Consider the following 22930-nt stretch of genomic DNA (forward strand, 5'->3'; position numbering starts at 1 on the left):
TGCCAGTGCACTCTCTGGACTCACTGCACTGCATCCCCAGTGGTGCCAGTGCACTCTCTGGACTCACTGCACTGCATCCCCAGTGGTGCCAGTGCATTCTCTGGACTCACTGCAGTGCATCCCCAGTGGTGCCAGTGCACTCTCTGGACTCACTGCACTGCATCCCCAGTGGTGCCAGTGCACTCTTTGGACTCACTGCACTGCATCCCCAGTGGTGCCAGTGCACTCTCTGGACTCACGGCACTGCATCCCCAGTGGTGCCAGTGCACTCTCTGGACTCACTGCACTGCATCCCCAGTGGTGCCAGTGCACTCTCTGGACTCACTGCACTGCATCCACAGTGGTGCCAGTGCACTCTCTGGACTCACTGCTGTGCATCCCCAGTGGTGCCAGTGCACTCTCTGGACTCACTGCACTGCATCCCCAGTGGTGCCAGTGCACTATCTGGACTCACTGCAGGGCATCCAAGTGGTGCCAGTGAAATCTCTGGACTCACTGCACTGCATCCCCAGTGGTGCCAGTGCACTCTCTGGACTCACGGCACTGCATCCCCAGTGGTGCCAGTGCACTCTCTGGACTCACTGCAGTGCATCTCCAGTTGTGGCTGTGCACTCTCTGGATTCACTGCACTGCATCCACAGTGGTGCCAGTGCACTCTCTGGACTCACTGCTGTGCATCCCCACTGGTGCCAGTTCACTCTCTGTAGTCACTGCACTGCATCCCCAGTGGTGCCAGTGCACTCTCTGGAGTCACTGCACTGCATCCCCAGTGGTGCCAGTGCACTCTCTGGACTCACTGCACTGCATCCCCAGTGGTGCCAGTGCACTCTCTGGACTCACTGCACTGCATCCCCAGTGGTGCCAGTGCACTCTCTGGACTCACTGCACTGCATCCCCAGTGGTGCCAGTGCACTCTCTGGAGTCACTACAGTGCATCCTTAGTGCTGCCAGTGCACTCTCTGGACTCACTGCACTGCATCCCCAGTGGTGCCAGTGCACTCTCTGGACTCAATGCAGTGCATCCCCAGTGGTGCCAGTGCACTCTCTGGAGTCACTGCACTGCATCCCCAGTGGTGCCAGTGCACTCTCTGGAGTCACTACAGTGCATCCTTAGTGCTGCCAGTGCACTCTCTGGAGTCACTGCACTGCATCCCCAGTGGTGCCAGTGCACTCTCTGGACTCAATGCAGTGCATCCCCAGTGGTGCCAGTGCACTCTCTGGACTCACTGCACTGCACCCCAAGTGGTGCCAGTTCACTCTTTGGAGTCACTGCAGTGCATCCCAAGTTGTGCCAGTGAAATCTCGGGAGTCACTGCAGTGCATCCCCAGTGGTGCCAGTGCATTCTCTGGACTCACCGCACTGCATCCCCAGTGGTGCCAGTGCACTCTCTGTACTCACTGCACTGCATCCCCAGTGGTGCCAGTGCACTCTCTGGACTCACTGCACTGCATCCCCAGTGGTGCCAGTGCACTCTCAGGACTCACTGCACTGCATCCCCAGTGGTGCCAGTGCACTCTCTGGACTCACTGCACTGCATCCCCAGTGGTGCCAGTCCACTCTCTGGAGTCACTGCACTGCATCCCCACTGGTGCCAGTGCACTCTCTGGAGTCACTGCACTGCATCCCCAGTGGTGCCATTGCACTCTCTGGACTCACTGCACTGCATTCCCAGTGGCGCCAGTGCACTCTCTGGACTCACTGCACTGAATCCCCAGTGGTGCCAGTGCACTCTCTGGACTCACTGCACTGCATCCCAAGTGGTGCCAGTGCATTCTCTGGACTCACTGCACTGCATCCCCAGTGGTGCCAGTTCACTCTTTGGTGTTACTGCAGGGCATACCCAGTGGTGCCAGTGAACTCTCTGGACTCACTGCACTGCATCCCCAGTGATGCCAGTGCACTCTCTGGAGTCACCGGGGTGCATCCCCAGTGGTTCCAGTGCACTCTCTGGACTCACAGCACTGCATCCCCAGTGGTGCCAGTGCACTCTCTGGACTCACTGCACTGCATCCCCAGTGGTGCCAGTGCATTCTCTGAAGTTACTGCATTGCATCCCCAGTGGTGCCAGTGCACTCTCTGGACTCACTGCACTGCATCCCCAGTGGTGCCAGTTCACTCTTTGGAGTCACTGCAGGGCATCCCCAGTGGTGCCAGTGAAATCTCTGGACTCACCGCACTGCATCCCCAGTGGTGCCAGTGCACTCTCTGGACTCACTGCACTGCATCCCCAGTGGTGCCAGTGCACTCTCTGGACTTACTGCAGTGCATCCCCAGTGGTGCCAGTGCACTCTCTGGACTCACTGCACTGCATCTCCAGTGGTGCCAGTGCACTCTCTGGACTCACTGCACTGCATCCCCAGTGGTGCCAGTGCACTCTCTGGACTCATTGCACTGCATCCCCACTGGTGCCAGTGCACTCTCTGGAGTCACTGCAGTGCATCCCCAGTGGTGCCAGTGCACTCTCTCGAGTCACTACAGTACATCCTTAGTGGTTCCAGTGCACTCTCTGGACTCACTGCACTGCATACCCAGTGGTGCCAGTGCACTCTCTGGACTCACTGCACTGCATCCCCAGTGGTGCCAGTGCACTCTCTGGACTCACTGCACTTCATCCCCAGTGGTGCCAGTGCACTCTCTGGACTCACTGCATTTCATACCCAGTGGTGCCAGTGCACTCTCTGGACTCACTGCACTGCATCCCCAGTGGTGCCAGTTCACTCTCTGTAGTCACTGCACTGCATCCCCAGTGGTGCCAGTTCACTCTCTGTAGTCACTGCACTGCATCCCCAGTGGTGCCAGTGCACTCTCTGGACTCACTGCACTGCATCCCCAGTGGTGCCAGTGCACTCTCTGGACTCACTGCACTGCATCCCCAGTGGTGGTAGTGCACTCTCTGAAGTTACTGCATTGCACCCCCAGTGGTGCCAGTGCACTCTCTGTAGTCATTGCGCTGCACCGCCAGTTGTGCCAGTGCACTCTCTGGACTCACTGCAGTGCATCCCCAGTGGTACCAGTGCACTCTCTGGACTCACTGCACTGCATCCCCAGTGGTGCCAGTTCACTCTTTGGAGTCACTGCAGGGCATCCCCAGTTGTGCCAGTGAAATCTCTGGACTCACTGTACTGCATCCCCAGTGGTTCCAGTGCGCTCTCTGGACTCACGGCACTACATCTCCAGTGGTGCCAGTGCACTCTCTGGACTCACTGCAGTGCATCCCCAGTGGTGCCAGTGCACTCTCTGGACTCACTGCAGTGCATCCCCAGTGGTGCCAGTGCACTCTCTGAACTCACTGCACTGCATCCCCAGTGGCGCCAGTGCACTCTCTGGACTCACGGCACTTCATCCCCAGTGTTGCCAGTGCACTCTCTGGACTCACTGCACTGCATCCCCAGTGGTGTCAGTGCGCTCTCTGGACTCATTGCACTGCATCCCCAGTGGTGCCAGTGCACTCTCTGGACTCACTGCACTGCATCCCCAGTGGTGCCAGTGCACTCTCTGGAGTCACTGCACTTCATACCCAGTGGTGTCAGTGCACTCTCTGGACTCACTGCACTGCATCCCCAGTGGTGCCAGTGCACTCTCTGGACTCACTGCACTGCATCCCCAGTGGTGCCAGTGCACCCTCTGGACTCACTGCACTGGATCCCCAGTGGTGCCAGTGCACTCTCTGGACTCACTGCACTGCATCCCCAGTAGTACCAGTGCGCTCTCTGGACTCACTGCACTGCATCCCCAGTGGTGCCAGTGTACTCTCTGGAGTCACTGCAGTGCATCCCCAGTGGTGCCAGTGCACTCTCTGGACTCACTGCACTGCATCCCCAGTGGTGCCAGTGCACTCTCTGAAGTTGCTGCATTGCATCCCCAGTGGTGCCAGTGCACTCTCTGGACTCACCGCACTGCATCCCCTGTGGTGCCAGTGCACTCTCTGGACTCACTGCAGTGCATCCCCAGTGGTGCCAGTGCACTCTCTGGACTCACTGCACTGCATCCCCAGTGGTGCCAGTTCACTCTTTGGAGTCACTGCAGTGCATCCCCAGTTGTGCCAGTAAAATCTCTGGACTCACTGCACTGCATCCCCAGTGGTGCCAGTGCACTCTCTGGACTCACGGCACTGTATCCCCAGTGGTGCCAGTGCACTCTCTGGACTCACTGCACTGCATCCCCAGTGGTGCCAGTGCACTCTCTGGACTCACGGCACTGCATCCCCAGTGGTGCCAGGGCACTCTCTGGACTCACTGCACTGCATCCCCACTGGTGCCAGTGCACTCTCTGGAGTCACTGCACTGCATCCCCAGAGGTGCCAGTGCACTCTCTGGACTCACTGCACTGCATCCGCAGTGGTGCCAGTACACTCTCTGGACTCACTGCACTGCATCCCCAGTGGTGCCAGTTCACTCTTTGGTGTTACTGCAGGGCATACCCAGTGCTGCCAGTGAACTCTGTGGACTCACTGCACTGCATCCACAGTGGTGCCAGTGCACTCTCTGGACTCACCGCACTGCATCCCCAGTGCTGCCAGTTCACTCTCTGGACTCACTGCACTGCATCCCCAGTGGTGCCAGTGCACTCTCTGGAGTCACTGCAGTGCATCCCCAGTGGCGCCAGTGCACTCTCTGGACTCACTGCACTGCATCCCCAGTGGCGCCAGTGCACTCTCTGGACTCACTGCACTGCATCCCCAGTGGTGCCAGTGCACTCTCTGGACTCACGGCACTTCATCCCCAGTGTTGCCAGTGCACTCACTGGAGTCCCTGCACTGCATCCCCAGTGGTGCCAGTGCACTCTCTGGAGTCACTGCAGTACATCCTTAGTGGTGCCAGTGCACTCTCTGGACTCACTGCACTGCATCCCCAGTGGTGTCAGTGCACTCTCTGGACTCATTGCACTGCATCCCCAGTGGTGCCACTGCACTCTCTGGAGTCACTGCAGTGCATCCCTAGTGGTGCCAGTGCATTCTCTGGACTCACTGCACTGCATCCCCAGTGGTGCCAGTGCACTCTCTGGACTCACTGCACTGCATCCCCAGTGGTGCCAGTGCACTCTCTGGAGTCACTGCACTTCATACCCAGTGGTGTCAGTGCACTCTCTGGACTCACTGCACTGCATCCCCAGTGGTGCCAGTGCACTCTCTGGACTCACTGCACTGCATCCCCAGTGGTGCCAGTGCACCCTCTGGACTCACTGCACTGGATCCCCAGTGGTGCCAGTGCACTCTCTGGACTCACTGCACTGCATCCCCAGTAGTACCAGTGCGCTCTCTGGACTCACTGCACTGCATCCCCAGTGGTGCCAGTGTACTCTCTGGAGTCACTGCAGTGCATCCCCAGTGGTGCCAGTGCACTCTCTGGACTCACTGCACTGCATCCCCAGTGGTGCCAGTGCACTCTCTGAAGTTGCTGCATTGCATCCCCAGTGGTGCCAGTGCACTCTCTGGACTCACCGCACTGCATCCCCTGTGGTGCCAGTGCACTCTCTGGACTCACTGCAGTGCATCCCCAGTGGTGCCAGTGCACTCTCTGGACTCACTGCACTGCATCCCCAGTGGTGCCAGTTCACTCTTTGGAGTCACTGCAGTGCATCCCAGAGGTGCCAGTAAAATCTCTGGACTCACTGCACTGCATCCCCAGTGGTGCCAGTGCACTCTCTGGACTCACGGCACTGTATCCCCAGTGGTGCCAGTGCACTCTCTGGACTCACTGCACTGCATCCCCAGTGGTGCCAGTGCACTCTCTGGACTCACGGCACTGCATCCCCAGTGGTGCCAGGGCACTCTCTGGACTCACTGCACTGCATCCCCAGTGGTGCCAGTGCACTCTCTGGAGTCACTGCACTGCATCCCCAGAGGTGCCAGTGCACTCTCTAGACTCACTGCACTGCATCCCCAGTGGTGCCAGTACACTCTCTGGACTCACTGCACTGCATCCCCAGTGGTGCCAGTTCACTCTTTGGTGTTACTGCAGGGCATACCCAGTGCTGCCAGTGAACTCTGTGGACTCACTGCACTGCATCCACAGTGGTGCCAGTGCACTCTCTGGACTCACTGCACTGCATCCCCAGTGCTGCCAGTTCACTCTCTGGACTCACTGCACTGCATCCCCAGTGGTGCCAGTGCACTCTCTGGAGTCACTGCAGTGCATCCCCAGTGGCGCCAGTGCACTCTCTGGACTCACTGCACTGCATCCCCAGTGGTGACAGTGCACTCTCTGGACTCACGGCACTGCATCCCCAGTGGTGCCAGTGCACTCTCTGGAGTAACTGCACTGCATCCCCAGTGGTGCCAGTGCACTCTCTGGAGTCACTACAGTGCATCCTTAGTGGTGCCAGTGCACTCTGTGGACTCACTGCACTGCATCCACAGTGGTGCCAGTGCACTCTCTGGACTCAGAGCAGTGCATCCCAAGTGGTGCCAGTGCACTCTCTGGACTCACTGCACTGCATCCCCAGTGGTGCCAGTGCACTCTCTGGACACACTGCACTGCATCCCCAGTGGTGCCAGTGCACTCTCTGGACTCACTGCAGTGCATCCCCAGTGGTGCCAGTGCACTCTCTGGACTCACTGCACTGCATCCCCAGTGGTGCCAGTGCACTCTCTGGACTCACTGCACTGCATCCCCAGTGGTGCCAGTTCACTCTTTGGTGTTACTGTAGGGCATACCCAGTGGTGCCAGTGAACTCTCTGGACTCACTGCACTGCATCCCCAGTGCTGCCAGTTCACTCTCTGGACTCACTGCACTGCATCCCCAGTGGTGCCAGTGCACTCTCTGGACTCACTGCACTGCATCCCCAGTGGTGCCAGTGCACTCTCTGGACTCACTGCACTGCATCCCCAGTGGTGCCAGTGCACTCTCTGGACTCACTGCACTGCATCCCCAGTTGTGCCAGTGAACTCTCTGGACTCACTGCACTGCATCCCCAGTGGTGCCAGTGCACTCTCTGGACTCACGGCACTGCATACCCAGTGGTGCCAGTGCACTCTCTGGAGTCACTGCAGTGCATCCCCAGTGGTGCCAGTGCACTCTCTGGACTCACTGCACTGCATCCCCAGTGGTGCCAATACACTCTCTGGACTCACCGCACTGCATCCCCAGTGGTGCCAGTGCACTCTCCGGACTCACTGCAGTGCATCCCCAGTGGTGCCAGTGCACTCTCTGGACTCACTGCACTGCATACTCAGTGGTGCCAGTTCACTCTTTGGAGTCACTGCAGGGCATCTCCAGTGGTGCCAGTGAAATCTCTGGACTCACTGCACTGCATCCCCAGTGGTGCCAGTGCACTCTCTGGACTCACGGCACTGCATCCCCAGTGGTGCCAGTGCACTCTCTGGACTCACTGCACTGCATCCCCAGTGGTGCCAGTGCATTCTCTGGACTCACTGAACTGCATCCCCAGTGGTGCCAGTGCACTCTCTGGACTCACTGCACTGCATCCCCAGTGGTGCCAGTGCACTCTCTGGACTCACTGCACTTCATACCCAGTGGTGCCAGTGCACTCTCTGGACTCACTGCACTGCATCCCCAGTGGTGCCAGTGCACTCTGTGGACTCACTGCACTGCATCCCCAGTGGTGCCAGTGCACTCTCTGGAGTCACTGCACTGCATCCCCAGTGGTGCCAGTGCACTCTCTGGAATCACTGCAGTGCATCCCCAGTGGTGCCAGTACACTCTCTGGACTCACTGGACTGCATCCCCAGTGGTGCCAGTGCACTCTCTGGACTCACTGCACTGCATCCCCAGTGGTGCCAGTGCACTCTCTGGAGTCACTACAGTACATCCTTAGTGGTGCCAGTGCACTCTCTGGAGTCACCGGGGTACATCCCCAGTGGTTCCAGTGCACTCTCTGGACTCACTGCACTGCATCCCCAGTGGTGCCAGTGCACTCTCTGGACTCACTGCAGTGCATCCCCAGTGGTGCCAGTGCATTCTCCGAAGTTACTGCATTGCATCCCCAGTGGTGCCAGTGCACTCTCTGGACTCACCGCACTGCATCCCCAGTGGTGCCAGTGCACTCTCTGGACTCACTGTAGTGCATCCCCAGTGGTGCCAGTGCACTCTCTGGACTCACTGCACTGCATCCCCAGTGGTGCCAGTTCACTCTTTGGACTCACTGCACTGCATCCCCAGTGGTGCCAGTGCACTCTCTGGACTCACTGCACTCCATCCCCACTGTTTCCAGTCCACTCTCTGGACTCACTGCACTGCATCCCCAGTGGTGCCAGTGCACTCTCTGGACTCACTGCACTGCATCCACAGTGGTGCCAGTGCACTCTCTGGACGCACTGCACTGCATCCCCAGTGGTGCCAGTGCACTCTCTGGACTCACTGCACTGCATCCCCAGTGGTGCCAGTTCACTCTTTGGAGTCACTGCAGGGCATCCAAGTGGTGCCAGTGAAATCTCTGGACTCACTGCACTGCATCCCCAGTGGTGCCAGTGCACTCTCTGGACTCACGGCACTGCATCCCCAGTGGTGCCAGTGCACTCTCTGGACACACTGCAGTGCATCCCCAGTGGTGCCAGTGCACTCTCTGGAGTCACTGCACTGCATCCACAATGGTGCCAGTGCACTCTCTGGACTCACTGCTGTGCATCCCCACTGGTGCCAGTTCACTCTCTGGAGTCACTGCACTGCATCCCCAGTTGTGCCAGTGAACTCTCTGGACTCACTGCACTGCATCCCCAGTGGTGCCAGTGCACTCTCTGGAATCACTGCACTGCATCCCCAGTGGTGCCAGTGCACTCTCTGGACTCACTGCACTGCATCCCCAGTGGTGCCAGTGCACTCTCTGGAATCACTGCACTGCATCCCCAGTGGTGCCAGTGCACTCTCTGGACTCACTGCACTGCATCCCCAGTTGTGCCAGTAAAATCTCTTGAGTCACTGCACTGCATCCCCAGTGGTGCCAGTGCACTCTCTGGACTAACTGCACTGCATCCCCAGTGGTGCCAGTGCACTCTCGGGAGTCACTACAGTACATCCCCAGTGGTGTCAGTGCACTCTCTGGAGTCACTGCACTGCATTCCCTGTGGTGCCAGTGTACTGTCTGGACTCACTGCACTGCATCCCCAGTGGTGCCAGTGCACTCTCTGGACTCACTGCACTGCATCCCCAGTGGTGCCAGTGCACTCTCTGGAGGCACTACAGTGCATCCTTAGTGCTGCCAGTGCACTCTCGGGACTCACTGCACTGCATCCCCTGGGTGCCAGTGCACTCTCTGGACTCTGTGCAGTGCATCCCCAGTGGTGCCAGTGCACTCTCTGGACTCACTGCACTGCATCCCCAGTGGTGCCAGTGCACTCTCTGAAGTTACTGCATCGCATCCCCAGTGGTGCCAGTGCACTCTCTGGACTCACTGCACTGCATCCCCAGTGGTGCCAGTGCACTCTCTGGACTCAATGCAGTGCATCCCCAGTGGTGCCAGTGCACTCTGTGGACTCACTGCACTGCATCCCCAGTGGTGCCAGTTCACTCTTTGGAGTCACTGCAGTGCATCCCAAGTTGTGCCAGTGAAATCTCTGGAGTCACTGCAGTGCATCCCCAGTGGTACCAGTGCACTCTCTGGACTCACTGCAGTGCTTCCCCAGTGGTGCCAGTGCACTCTCTGGACTCACGGCACTGCATCCGCAGTGGTGCCAGTGCACTCTCTGTACTGACTGCAGTGCATCCCCAGTGGTGCCAGTGCACTCTCTGGACTCACTGCACTGCATCCCCAGTGGTGCCAGTGCACTCTCTGGACTCACTGCACTGCATCCCCAGTGGTGCCAGTCCACTCTCTGGACTCACTGCACTGCATCCCCAGTGGTGCCAGTGCACTCTCTGGACTCACTGCACTGCATGCCCAGTGGTGCCAGTGCACTCTCTGGACTCACTGCACTGCATCACCAGTGGTGCCAGTGCACTCTCTGGACTCACCGCACTGAATCCCCAGTGGTGCCAGTGCACTCTCTGGAGTCACTACAGTGCATCCCAAGTGGTGCCAGTGCATTCTCTGGACTCATTGCACTGCATCCCCAGTGGTGCCAGTTCACTCTTTGGTGTTACTGCAGGGCATACCCAGTGGTGCCAGTGAACTCTCTGGAGTCACCGGGGTGCATCCCCAGTGGTTCCAGTGCACTCTCTGGACTCACTGCACTGCATCCCCATTGGTGCCAGTGCACTCTCTGGAGTCACCGGGGTGCATCACCAGTGGTGCCACTGCACTCTCTGGACTCACTGCAGTGCATCCCCAGTGGTGCCAGTGCACTCTCTGTACTCACTGCACTGCATCCCCAGTGGTGCCAGTGCATTCTCTGGACTCACTGCAGTGCATCCCCAGTGGTGCCAGTGCACTCTCTGGACTCACTGCACTGCATCCCCAGTGGTGCCAGTGCACTCTTTGGACTCACTGCACTGCATCCCCAGTGGTGCCAGTGCACTCTCTGGACTCACGGCACTGCATCCCCAGTGGTGCCAGTGCACTCTCTGGACTCACTGCACTGCATCCCCAGTGGTGCCAGTGCACTCTCTGGACTCACTGCACTGCATCCACAGTGGTGCCAGTGCACTCTCTGGACTCACTGCTGTGCATCCCCAGTGGTGCCAGTGCACTCTCTGGACTCACTGCACTGCATCCCCAGTGGTGCCAGTGCACTATCTGGACTCACTGCAGGGCATCCAAGTGGTGCCAGTGAAATCTCTGGACTCACTGCACTGCATCCCCAGTGGTGCCAGTGCACTCTCTGGACTCACGGCACTGCATCCCCAGTGGTGCCAGTGCACTCTCTGGACTCACTGCAGTGCATCACCAGTTGTGGCTGTGCACTCTCTGGATTCACTGCACTGCATCCACAGTGGTGCCAGTGCACTCTCTGGACTCACTGCTGTGCATCCCCACTGGTGCCAGTTCACTCTCTGGAGTCACTGCACTGCATCCTCAGTTGTGCCAGTGAACTCTCTGGACTCACTGCACTGCATCCCCAGTGGTGCCAGTGCACTCTCTGGACTCACTGCACTGCATCCCCAGGGGTGCCAGTGCACTCTCTGGAATCACTGCACTGCATCCCCAGTGGTGCCAGTGCACTCTCTGGACTCACTGCACTGCATCCCCAGTGGTGCCAGTGCACTCTCTGGACTCACTGCACTGCATCCCCAGTGGTGCCAGTAAAATCTCTTGAGTCACTGCACTGCATCCCCAGTGGTGCCAGTGCACTCTCTGGACTAACTGCACTGCATCCCCAGTGGTGCCAGTGCACTCTCGGGAGTCACTACAGTACATCCCCAGTGGTGTCAGTGCACTCTCTGGACTCACTGCACTGCATTCCCAGTGGTGCCAGTTCACTCTCTGTAGTCACTGCACTGCATCCCCAGTGGTGCCAGTGCACTCTCTGGAGTCACTGCACTGCATCCCCAGTGGTGCCAGTGCACTCTCTGGACTCACTGCACTGCATCCCCAGTGGTGCCAGTGCACTCTCTGAAGTTATTGCACTGCATCCCCAGTGGTGCCAGTGCACTCTCTGGACTCACTGCACTGCATCCCCAGTGGTGCCAGTGCACTCTCTGGAGTCACTACAGTGCATCCTTAGTGCTGCCAGTGCACTCTCTGGACTCACTGCACTGCATCCCCAGTGGTGCCAGTGCACTCTCTGGACTCAATGCAGTGCATCCCCAGTGGTGCAGGTGCACTCTCTGGAGTCACTGCACTGCATCCCCAGTGGTGCCAGTGCACTCTCTGGAGTCACTACAGTGCATCCTTAGTGCTGCCAGTGCACTCTCTGGAGTCACTGCACTGCATCCCCAGTGGTGCCAGTGCACTCTCTGGACTCAATGCAGTGCATCCCCAGTGGTGCCAGTGCACTCTCTGGACTCAATGCAGTGCATCCCCAGTGGTGCCAGTGCACTCTCCGGACTCACTGCAGTGCATCCCCAGTGGTGCCAGTGCACTCTCTGGACTCACTGCACTGCATACCCAGTGGTGCCAGTTCACTCTTTGGAGTCACTGCAGGGCATCTCCAGTGGTGCCAGTGAAATCTCTGGACTCACTGCACTGCATCCCCAGTGGTGCCAGTGCACTCTCTGGACTCACGGCACTGCATCCCCAGTGGTGCCAGTGCACTCTCTGGACTCACTGCACTGCATCCCCAGTGGTGCCAGTGCATTCTCTGGACTCACTGAACTGCATCCCCAGTGGTGCCAGTGCACTCTCTGGACTCACTGCACTGCATCCCCAGTGGTGCCAGTGCACTCTCTGGACTCACTGCACTTCATACCCAGTGGTGCCAGTGCACTCTCTGGACTCACTGCACTGCATCCCCAGTGGTGCCAGTGCACTCTGTGGACTCACTGCACTGCATCCCCAGTGGTGCCAGTGCACTCTCTGGAGTCACTGCACTGCATCCCCAGTGGTGCCAGTGCACTCTCTCGAATCACTGCAGTGCATCCCCAGTGGTGCCAGTACACTCTCTGGACTCACTGGACTGCATCCCCAGTGGTGCCAGTGCACTCTCTGGACTCACTGCACTGCATCCCCAGTGGTGCCAGTGCACTCTCTGGAGTCACTACAGTACATCCTTAGTGGTGCCAGTGCACTCTCTGGAGTCACCGGGGTACATCCCCAGTGGTTCCAGTGCACTCTCTGGACTCACTGCACTGCATCCCCAGTGGTGCCAGTGCACTCTCTGGACTCACTGCAGTGCATCCCCAGTGGTGCCAGTGCATTCTCCGAAGTTACTGCATTGCATCCCCAGTGGTGCCAGTGCACTCTCTGGACTCACCGCACTGCATCCCCAGTTGTGCCAGTGCACTCTCTGGACTCACTGTAGTGCATCCCCAGTGGTGCCAGTGCACTCTCTGGACTCACTGCACTGCATCCCCAGTGGTGCCAGTTCACTCTTTGGACTCACTGCACTGCATCCCCAGTGGTGCCAGTGCACTCTCTGGACTCACTGCACTCCATCCCCACTGTTTCCAGTCCACTCTCTGGACTCACTGCACTGCATCCCCAGTGGTGCCAGTGCACTCTCTGGACTCACTGCACTGCATCCACAGTGGTGCCAGTGCACTCTCTGGACGCACTGCACTGCATCCCCAGTGGTGCCAGTGCACTCTCTGGACTCACTGCACTGCATCCCCAGTGGTGCCAGTTCACTCTTTGGAGTCACTGCAGGGCATTCAAGTGGTGCCAGTGAAATCTCTGGACTCACTGCACTGCATCCCCAGTGGTGCCAGTGCACTCTCTGGACTCACGGCACTGCATCCCCACTGGTGCCAGTGCACTCTCTGGACACACTGCAGTGCATCCCCAGTGGTGCCAGTGCACTCTCTGGAGTCACTGCACTGCATCCACAATGGTGCCAGTGCACTCTCTGGACTCACTGCTGTGCATCCCCACTGGTGCCAGTTCACTCTCTGGAGTCACTGCACTGCATCCCCAGTTGTGCCAGTGAACTCTCTGGACTCACTGCACTGCATCCCCAGTGGTGCCAGTGCACTCTCTGGAATCACTGCACTGCATCCCCAGTGGTGCCAGTGCACTCTCTGGACTCACTGCACTGCATCCCCAGTGGTGCCAGTGCACTCTCTGGAATCACTGCACTGCATCCCCAGTGGTGCCAGTGCACTCTCTGGACTCACTGCACTGCATCCCCAGTTGTGCCAGTAAAATCTCTTGAGTCATTGCACTGCATCCCCAGTGGTGCCAGTGCACTCTCTGGACTAACTGCACTGCATCCCCAGTGGTGCCAGTGCACTCTCGGGAGTCACTACAGTACATCCCCAGTGGTGTCAGTGCACTCTCTGGAGTCACTGCACTGCATTCCCTGTGGTGCCAGTGTACTGTCTGGACTCACTGCACTGCATCCCCACTGGTGCCAGTGCACTCTCTGGACTCACTGCACTGCATCCCCAGTGGTGCCAGTGCACTCTCTGGAGGCACTACAGTGCATCCTTAGTGCTGCCAGTGCACTCTCGGGACTCACTGCACTGCATCCCCTGGGTGCCAGTGCACTCTCTGGACTCAGTGCAGTGCATCCCCAGTGGTGCCAGTGCACTCTCTGGACTCACTGCACTGCATCCCCAGTGGTGCCAGTGCACTCTCTGAAGTTACTGCATCGCATCCCCAGTGGTGCCAGTGCACTCTCTGGAGTCACTGCACTGCATCCCCAGTGGTGCCAGTGCACTCTCTGGACTCAATGCAGTGCATCCCCAGTGGTGCCAGTGCACTCTGTGGACTCACTGCACTGCATCCCCAGTGGTGCCAGTTCACTCTTTGGAGTCACTGCAGTGCATCCCAAGTTGTGCCAGTGAAATCTCTGGAGTCACTGCAGTGCATCCCCAGTGGTACCAGTGCACTCTCTGGACTCACGGCACTGCATCCCCAGTGGTGCCAGTGCACTGTCTGTACTCACTGCAGTGCATCCCCAGTGGTGCCAGTGCACTCTCTGGACTCACGGCACTGCATCCGCAGTGGTGCCAGTGCACTCTCTGTACTGACTGCAGTGCATCCCCAGTGGTGCCAGTGCACTCTCTGGACTCACTGCACTGCATCCCCAGTGGTGCCAGTGCACTCTCTGGACTCACTGCACTGCATCCCCAGTGGTGCCAGTCCACTCTCTGGACTCACTGCACTGCATCCCCAGTGGTGCCAGTGCACTCTCTGGACTCACTGCACTGCATGGCCAGTGGTGCCAGTGCACTCTCTGGACTCACTGCACTGCATCACCAGTGGTGCCAGTGCACTCTCTGGACTCACCGCACTGAATCCCCAGTGGTGCCAGTGCACTCTCTGGAGTCACTACAGTGCATCCCAAGTGGTGCCAGTGCATTCTCTGGACTCATTGCACTGCATCCCCAGTGGTGCCAGTTCACTCTTTGGTGTTACTGCAGGGCATACCCAGTGGTGCCAGTGAACTCTCTGGAGTCACCGGGGTGCATCCCCAGTGGTTCCAGTGCACTCTCTGGACTCACTGCACTGCATCCCCATTGGTGCCAGTGCACTCTCTGGAGTCACCGGGGTGCATCACCAGTGGTGCCACTGCACTCTCTGGACTCACTGCAGTGCATCCCCAGTGGTGCCAGTGCACTCTCTGGACTCACTGCACTGCATCCCCAGTGGTGCCAGTGCATTCTCTGGACTCACTGCAGTGCATCCCCAGTGGTGCCAGTGCACTCTCTGGACTCACTGCACTGCATCCCCAGTGGTGCCAGTGCACTCTTTGGACTCACTGCACTGCATCCCCAGTGGTGCCAGTGCACTCTCTGGACTCACGGCACTGCATCCCCAGTGGTGCCAGTGCACTCTCTGGACTCACTGCACTGCATCCCCAGTGGTGCCAGTGCACTCTCTGGACTCACTGCACTGCATCCACAGTGGTGCCAGTGCACTCTCTGGACTCACTGCTGTGCATCCCCAGTGGTGCCAGTGCACTCTCTGGACTCACTGCACTGCATCCCCAGTGGTGCCAGTGCACTATCTGGACTCACTGCAGGGCATCCAAGTGGTGCCAGTGAAATCTCTGGACTCACTGCACTGCATCCCCAGTGGTGCCAGTGCACTCTCTGGACTCACTGCACTGCATTCCCAGTGGTGCCAGTGCACTCTCTGGACTCACTGCAGTGCATCTCCAGTTGTGGCTGTGCACTCTCTGGATTCACTGCACTGCATCCACAGTGGTGCCAGTGCACTCTCTGGACTCACTGCTGTGCATCCCCACTGGTGCCAGTTCACTCTCTGGAGTCACTGCACTGCATCCCCAGTTGTGCCAGTGAACTCTCTGGACTCACTGCACTGCATCCCCAGTGGTGCCAGTGCACTCTCTGGACTCACTGCACTGCATCCCCAGGGGTGCCAGTGCACTCTCTGGAATCACTGCACTGCATCCCCAGTGGTGCCAGTGCACTCTCTGGACTCACTGCACTGCATCCCCAGTGGTGCCAGTAAAATCTCTTGAGTCACTGCACTGCATCCCCAGTGGTGCCAGTGCACTCTCTGGACTAACTGCACTGCATCCCCAGTGGTGCCAGTGCACTCTCGGGAGTCACTACAGTACATCCCCAGTGGTGTCAGTGCACTCTCTGGACTCACTGCACTGCATTCCCAGTGGTGCCAGTTCACTCTCTGTAGTCACTGCACTGCATCCCCAGTGGTGCCAGTGCACTCTCTGGAGTCACTGCACTGCATCCCCAGTGGTGCCAGTGCACTCTCTGGACTCACTGCACTGCATCCCCAGTGGTGCCAGTGCACTCTCTGAAGTTATTGCACTGCATCCCCAGTGGTGCCAGTGCACTCTCTGGACTCACTGCACTGCATCCCCAGTGGTGCCAGTGCACTCTCTGGAGTCACTACAGTGCATCCTTAGTGCTGCCAGTGCACTCTCTGGACTCACTGCACTGCATCCCCAGTGGTGCCAGTGCACTCTCTGGAGTCACTGCACTGCATCCCCAGTGGTGCCAGTGCACTCTCTGGAGTCACTACAGTGCATCCTTAGTGCTGCCAGTGCACTCTCTGGAGTCACTGCACTGCATCCCCAGTGGTGCCAGTGAACTCTCTGGACTCACTGCACTGCATCCCCAGTGGTGCCAGTGCACTCTCTGGACTCACTGCACTGCATCCCCAGGGGTGCCAGTGCACTCTCTGGAATCACTGCACTGCATCCCCAGTGGTGCCAGTGCACTCTCTGGACTCACTGCACTGCATCCCCAGTGGTGCCAGTAAAATCTCTTGAGTCACTGCACTGCATCCCCAGTGGTGACAGTGCACTCTCTGGACTAACTGCACTGCATCCCCAGTGGTGCCAGTGCACTCTCTGGACTCACGGCACTGCATCCCCTGTGGTGCCAGTGCACTCTCTGGACTCACTGCAGTGCATCTCCAGTTGTGGCTGTGCACTCTCTGGATTCACTGCACTGCATCCACAGTGGTGCCAGTGCACTCTCTGGACTCACTGCTGTGCATCCCCACTGGTGCCAGTTCACTCTCTGGAGTCACTGCACTGCATCCCCAGTTGTGCCAGTGAACTCTCTGGACTCACTGCACTGCATCCCCAGTGGTGCCAGTGCACTCTCTGGACTCACTGCACTGCATCCCCAGGGGTGCCAGTGCACTCTCTGGAATCACTGCACTGCATCCCCAGTGGTGCCAGTGCACTCTCTGGACTCACTGCACTGCATCCCCAGTGGTGCCAGTAAAATCTCTTGAGTCACTGCACTGCATCCCCAGTGGTGCCAGTGCACTCTCTGGACTAACTGCACTGCATCCCCAGTGGTGCCAGTGCACTCTCGGGAGTCACTACAGTACATCCCCAGTGGTGCCAGTGCACTCTCTGGACTCACGGCACTGCATCCCCTGTGGTGCCAGTGCACTCTCTGGACTCACTGCAGTGCATCTCCAGTTGTGGCTGTGCACTCTCTGGATTCACTGCACTGCATCCACAGTGGTGCCAGTGCACTCTCTGGACTCACTGCTGTGCATCCCCACTGGTGCCAGTTCACTCTCTGGAGTCACTGCACTGCATCCCCAGTTGTGCCAGTGAACTCTCTGGACTCACTGCACTGCATCCCCAGTGGTGCCAGTGCACTCTCTGGACTCACTGCACTGCATCCCCAGGGGTGCCAGTGCACTCTCTGGAATCACTGCACTGCATCCCCAGTGGTGCCAGTGCACTCTCTGGACTCACTGCACTGCATCCCCAGTGGTGCCAGTAAAATCTCTTGAGTCACTGCACTGCATCCCCAGTGGTGCCAGTGCACTCTCGGGAGTCACTACAGTACATCCCCAGTGGTGTCAGTGCACTCTCTGGACTCACTGCACTGCATTCCCAGTGGTGCCAGTTCACTCTCTGTAGTCACTGCACTGCATCCCCAGTGGTGCCAGTGCACTCTCTGGAGTCACTGCACTGCATCCCCAGTGGTGCCAGTGCACTCTCTGGACTCAATGCAGTGCATCCCCAGTGGTGCCAGTGCACTCTCTGGAGTCACTGCACTGCATCCCCAGTGGTGCCAGTGCACTCTCTGGAGTCACTACAGTGCATCCTTAGTGCTGCCAGTGCACTCTCTGGAGTCACTGCACTGCATCCCCAGTGGTGCCAGTGCACTCTCTGGACTCAATGCAGTGCATCCCCAGTGGTGCCAGTGCACTCTCTGGACTCAATGCAGTGCATCCCCAGTGGTGCCAGTGCACTCTCCGGACTCACTGCAGTGCATCCCCAGTGGTGCCAGTGCACTCTCTGGACTCACTGCACTGCATACCCAGTGGTGCCAGTTCACTCTTTGGAGTCACTGCAGGGCATCTCCAGTGGTGCCAGTGAAATCTCTGGACTCACTGCACTGCATCCCCAGTGGTGCCAGTGCACTCTCTGGACTCACGGCACTGCATCCCCAGTGGTGCCAGTGCACTCTCTGGACTCACTGCACTGCATCCCCAGTGGTGCCAGTGCATTCTCTGGACTCACTGAACTGCATCCCCAGTGGTGCCAGTGCACTCTCTGGACTCACTGCACTGCATCCCCAGTGGTGCCAGTGCACTCTCTGGACTCACTGCACTTCATACCCAGTGGTGCCAGTGCACTCTCTGGACTCACTGCACTGCATCCCCAGTGGTGCCAGTGCACTCTGTGGACTCACTGCACTGCATCCCCAGTGGTGCCAGTGCACTCTCTGGAGTCACTGCACTGCATCCCCAGTGGTGCCAGTGCACTCTCTCGAATCACTGCAGTGCATCCCCAGTGGTGCCAGTACACTCTCTGGACTCACTGGACTGCATCCCCAGTGGTGCCAGTGCACTCTCTGGACTCACTGCACTGCATCCCCAGTGGTGCCAGTGCACTCTCTGGAGTCACTACAGTACATCCTTAGTGGTGCCAGTGCACTCTCTGGAGTCACCGGGGTACATCCCCAGTGGTTCCAGTGCACTCTCTGGACTCACTGCACTGCATCCCCAGTGGTGCCAGTGCACTCTCTGGACTCACTGCAGTGCATCCCCAGTGGTGCCAGTGCATTCTCCGAAGTTACTGCATTGCATCCCCAGTGGTGCCAGTGCACTCTCTGGACTCACCGCACTGCATCCCCAGTTGTGCCAGTGCACTCTCTGGACTCACTGTAGTGCATCCCCAGTGGTGCCAGTGCACTCTCTGGACTCACTGCACTGCATCCCCAGTGGTGCCAGTTCACTCTTTGGACTCACTGCACTGCATCCCCAGTGGTGCCAGTGCACTCTCTGGACTCACTGCACTCCATCCCCACTGTTTCCAGTCCACTCTCTGGACTCACTGCACTGCATCCCCAGTGGTGCCAGTGCACTCTCTGGACTCACTGCACTGCATCCACAGTGGTGCCAGTGCACTCTCTGGACGCACTGCACTGCATCCCCAGTGGTGCCAGTGCACTCTCTGGACTCACTGCACTGCATCCCCAGTGGTGCCAGTTCACTCTTTGGAGTCACTGCAGGGCATTCAAGTGGTGCCAGTGAAATCTCTGGACTCACTGCACTGCATCCCCAGTGGTGCCAGTGCACTCTCTGGACTCACGGCACTGCATCCCCACTGGTGCCAGTGCACTCTCTGGACACACTGCAGTGCATCCCCAGTGGTGCCAGTGCACTCTCTGGAGTCACTGCACTGCATCCACAATGGTGCCAGTGCACTCTCTGGACTCACTGCTGTGCATCCCCACTGGTGCCAGTTCACTCTCTGGAGTCACTGCACTGCATCCCCAGTTGTGCCAGTGAACTCTCTGGACTCACTGCACTGCATCCCCAGTGGTGCCAGTGCACTCTCTGGAATCACTGCACTGCATCCCCAGTGGTGCCAGTGCACTCTCTGGACTCACTGCACTGCATCCCCAGTGGTGCCAGTGCACTCTCTGGAATCACTGCACTGCATCCCCAGTGGTGCCAGTGCACTCTCTGGACTCACTGCACTGCATCCCCAGTTGTGCCAGTAAAATCTCTTGAGTCATTGCACTGCATCCCCAGTGGTGCCAGTGCACTCTCTGGACTAACTGCACTGCATCCCCAGTGGTGCCAGTGCACTCTCGGGAGTCACTACAGTACATCCCCAGTGGTGTCAGTGCACTCTCTGGAGTCACTGCACTGCATTCCCTGTGGTGCCAGTGTACTGTCTGGACTCACTGCACTGCATCCCCACTGGTGCCAGTGCACTCTCTGGACTCACTGCACTGCATCCCCAGTGGTGCCAGTGCACTCTCTGGAGGCACTACAGTGCATCCTTAGTGCTGCCAGTGCACTCTCGGGACTCACTGCACTGCATCCCCTGGGTGCCAGTGCACTCTCTGGACTCAGTGCAGTGCATCCCCAGTGGTGCCAGTGCACTCTCTGGACTCACTGCACTGCATCCCCAGTGGTGCCAGTGCACTCTCTGAAGTTACTGCATCGCATCCCCAGTGGTGCCAGTGCACTCTCTGGAGTCACTGCACTGCATCCCCAGTGGTGCCAGTGCACTCTCTGGACTCAATGCAGTGCATCCCCAGTGGTGCCAGTGCACTCTGTGGACTCACTGCACTGCATCCCCAGTGGTGCCAGTTCACTCTTTGGAGTCACTGCAGTGCATCCCAAGTTGTGCCAGTGAAATCTCTGGAGTCACTGCAGTGCATCCCCAGTGGTACCAGTGCACTCTCTGGACTCACGGCACTGCATCCCCAGTGGTGCCAGTGCACTGTCTGTACTCACTGCAGTGCATCCCCAGTGGTGCCAGTGCACTCTCTGGACTCACGGCACTGCATCCGCAGTGGTGCCAGTGCACTCTCTGTACTGACTGCAGTGCATCCCCAGTGGTGCCAGTGCACTCTCTGGACTCACTGCACTGCATCCCCAGTGGTGCCAGTGCACTCTCTGGACTCACTGCACTGCATCCCCAGTGGTGCCAGTCCACTCTCTGGACTCACTGCACTGCATCCCCAGTGGTGCCAGTGCACTCTCTGGACTCACTGCACTGCATGCCCAGTGGTGCCAGTGCACTCTCTGGACTCACTGCACTGCATCACCAGTGGTGCCAGTGCACTCTCTGGACTCACCGCACTGAATCCCCAGTGGTGCCAGTGCACTCTCTGGAGTCACTACAGTGCATCCCAAGTGGTGCCAGTGCATTCTCTGGACTCATTGCACTGCATCCCCAGTGGTGCCAGTTCACTCTTTGGTGTTACTGCAGGGCATACCCAGTGGTGCCAGTGAACTCTCTGGAGTCACCGGGGTGCATCCCCAGTGGTTCCAGTGCACTCTCTGGACTCACTGCACTGCATCCCCATTGGTGCCAGTGCACTCTCTGGAGTCACCGGGGTGCATCACCAGTGGTGCCACTGCACTCTCTGGACTCACTGCAGTGCATCCCCAGTGGTGCCAGTGCACTCTCTGTACTCACTGCACTGCATCCCCAGTGGTGCCAGTGCATTCTCTGGACTCACTGCAGTGCATCCCCAGTGGTGCCAGTGCACTCTCTGGACTCACTGCACTGCATCCCCAGTGGTGCCAGTGCACTCTTTGGACTCACTGCACTGCATCCCCAGTGGTGCCAGTGCACTCTCTGGACTCACGGCACTGCATCCCCAGTGGTGCCAGTGCACTCTCTGGACTCACTGCACTGCATCCCCAGTGGTGCCAGTGCACTCTCTGGACTCACTGCACTGCATCCACAGTGGTGCCAGTGCACTCTCTGGACTCACTGCTGTGCATCCCCAGTGGTGCCAGTGCACTCTCTGGACTCACTGCACTGCATCCCCAGTGGTGCCAGTGCACTATCTGGACTCACTGCAGGGCATCCAAGTGGTGCCAGTGAAATCTCTGGACTCACTGCACTGCATCCCCAGTGGTGCCAGTGCACTCTCTGGACTCACGGCACTGCATCCCCAGTGGTGCCAGTGCACTCTCTGGACTCACTGCAGTGCATCACCAGTTGTGGCTGTGCACTCTCTGGATTCACTGCACTGCATCCACAGTGGTGCCAGTGCACTCTCTGGACTCACTGCTGTGCATCCCCACTGGTGCCAGTTCACTCTCTGGAGTCACTGCACTGCATCCTCAGTTGTGCCAGTGAACTCTCTGGACTCACTGCACTGCATCCCCAGTGGTGCCAGTGCACTCTCTGGACTCACTGCACTGCATCCCCAGGGGTGCCAGTGCACTCTCTGGAATCACTGCACTGCATCCCCAGTGGTGCCAGTGCACTCTCTGGACTCACTGCACTGCATCCCCAGTGGTGCCAGTGCACTCTCTGGACTCACTGCACTGCATCCCCAGTGGTGCCAGTAAAATCTCTTGAGTCACTGCACTGCATCCCCAGTGGTGCCAGTGCACTCTCTGGACTAACTGCACTGCATCCCCAGTGGTGCCAGTGCACTCTCGGGAGTCACTACAGTACATCCCCAGTGGTGTCAGTGCACTCTCTGGACTCACTGCACTGCATTCCCAGTGGTGCCAGTTCACTCTCTGTAGTCACTGCACTGCATCCCCAGTGGTGCCAGTGCACTCTCTGGAGTCACTGCACTGCATCCCCAGTGGTGCCAGTGCACTCTCTGGACTCACTGCACTGCATCCCCAGTGGTGCCAGTGCACTCTCTGAAGTTATTGCACTGCATCCCCAGTGGTGCCAGTGCACTCTCTGGACTCACTGCACTGCATCCCCAGTGGTGCCAGTGCACTCTCTGGAGTCACTACAGTGCATCCTTAGTGCTGCCAGTGCACTCTCTGGACTCACTGCACTGCATCCCCAGTGGTGCCAGTGCACTCTCTGGACTCAATGCAGTGCATCCCCAGTGGTGCAGGTGCACTCTCTGGAGTCACTGCACTGCATCCCCAGTGGTGCCAGTGCACTCTCTGGAGTCACTACAGTGCATCCTTAGTGCTGCCAGTGCACTCTCTGGAGTCACTGCACTGCATCCCCAGTGGTGCCAGTGCACTCTCTGGACTCAATGCAGTGCATCCCCAGTGGTGCCAGTGCACTCTCTGGACTC

Source organism: Anser anser (genome assembly GCF_964211835.1).
Source record: "Anser anser genome assembly, chromosome: 22".
NCBI classification, from domain to species: domain Eukaryota; kingdom Metazoa; phylum Chordata; class Aves; order Anseriformes; family Anatidae; genus Anser; species Anser anser.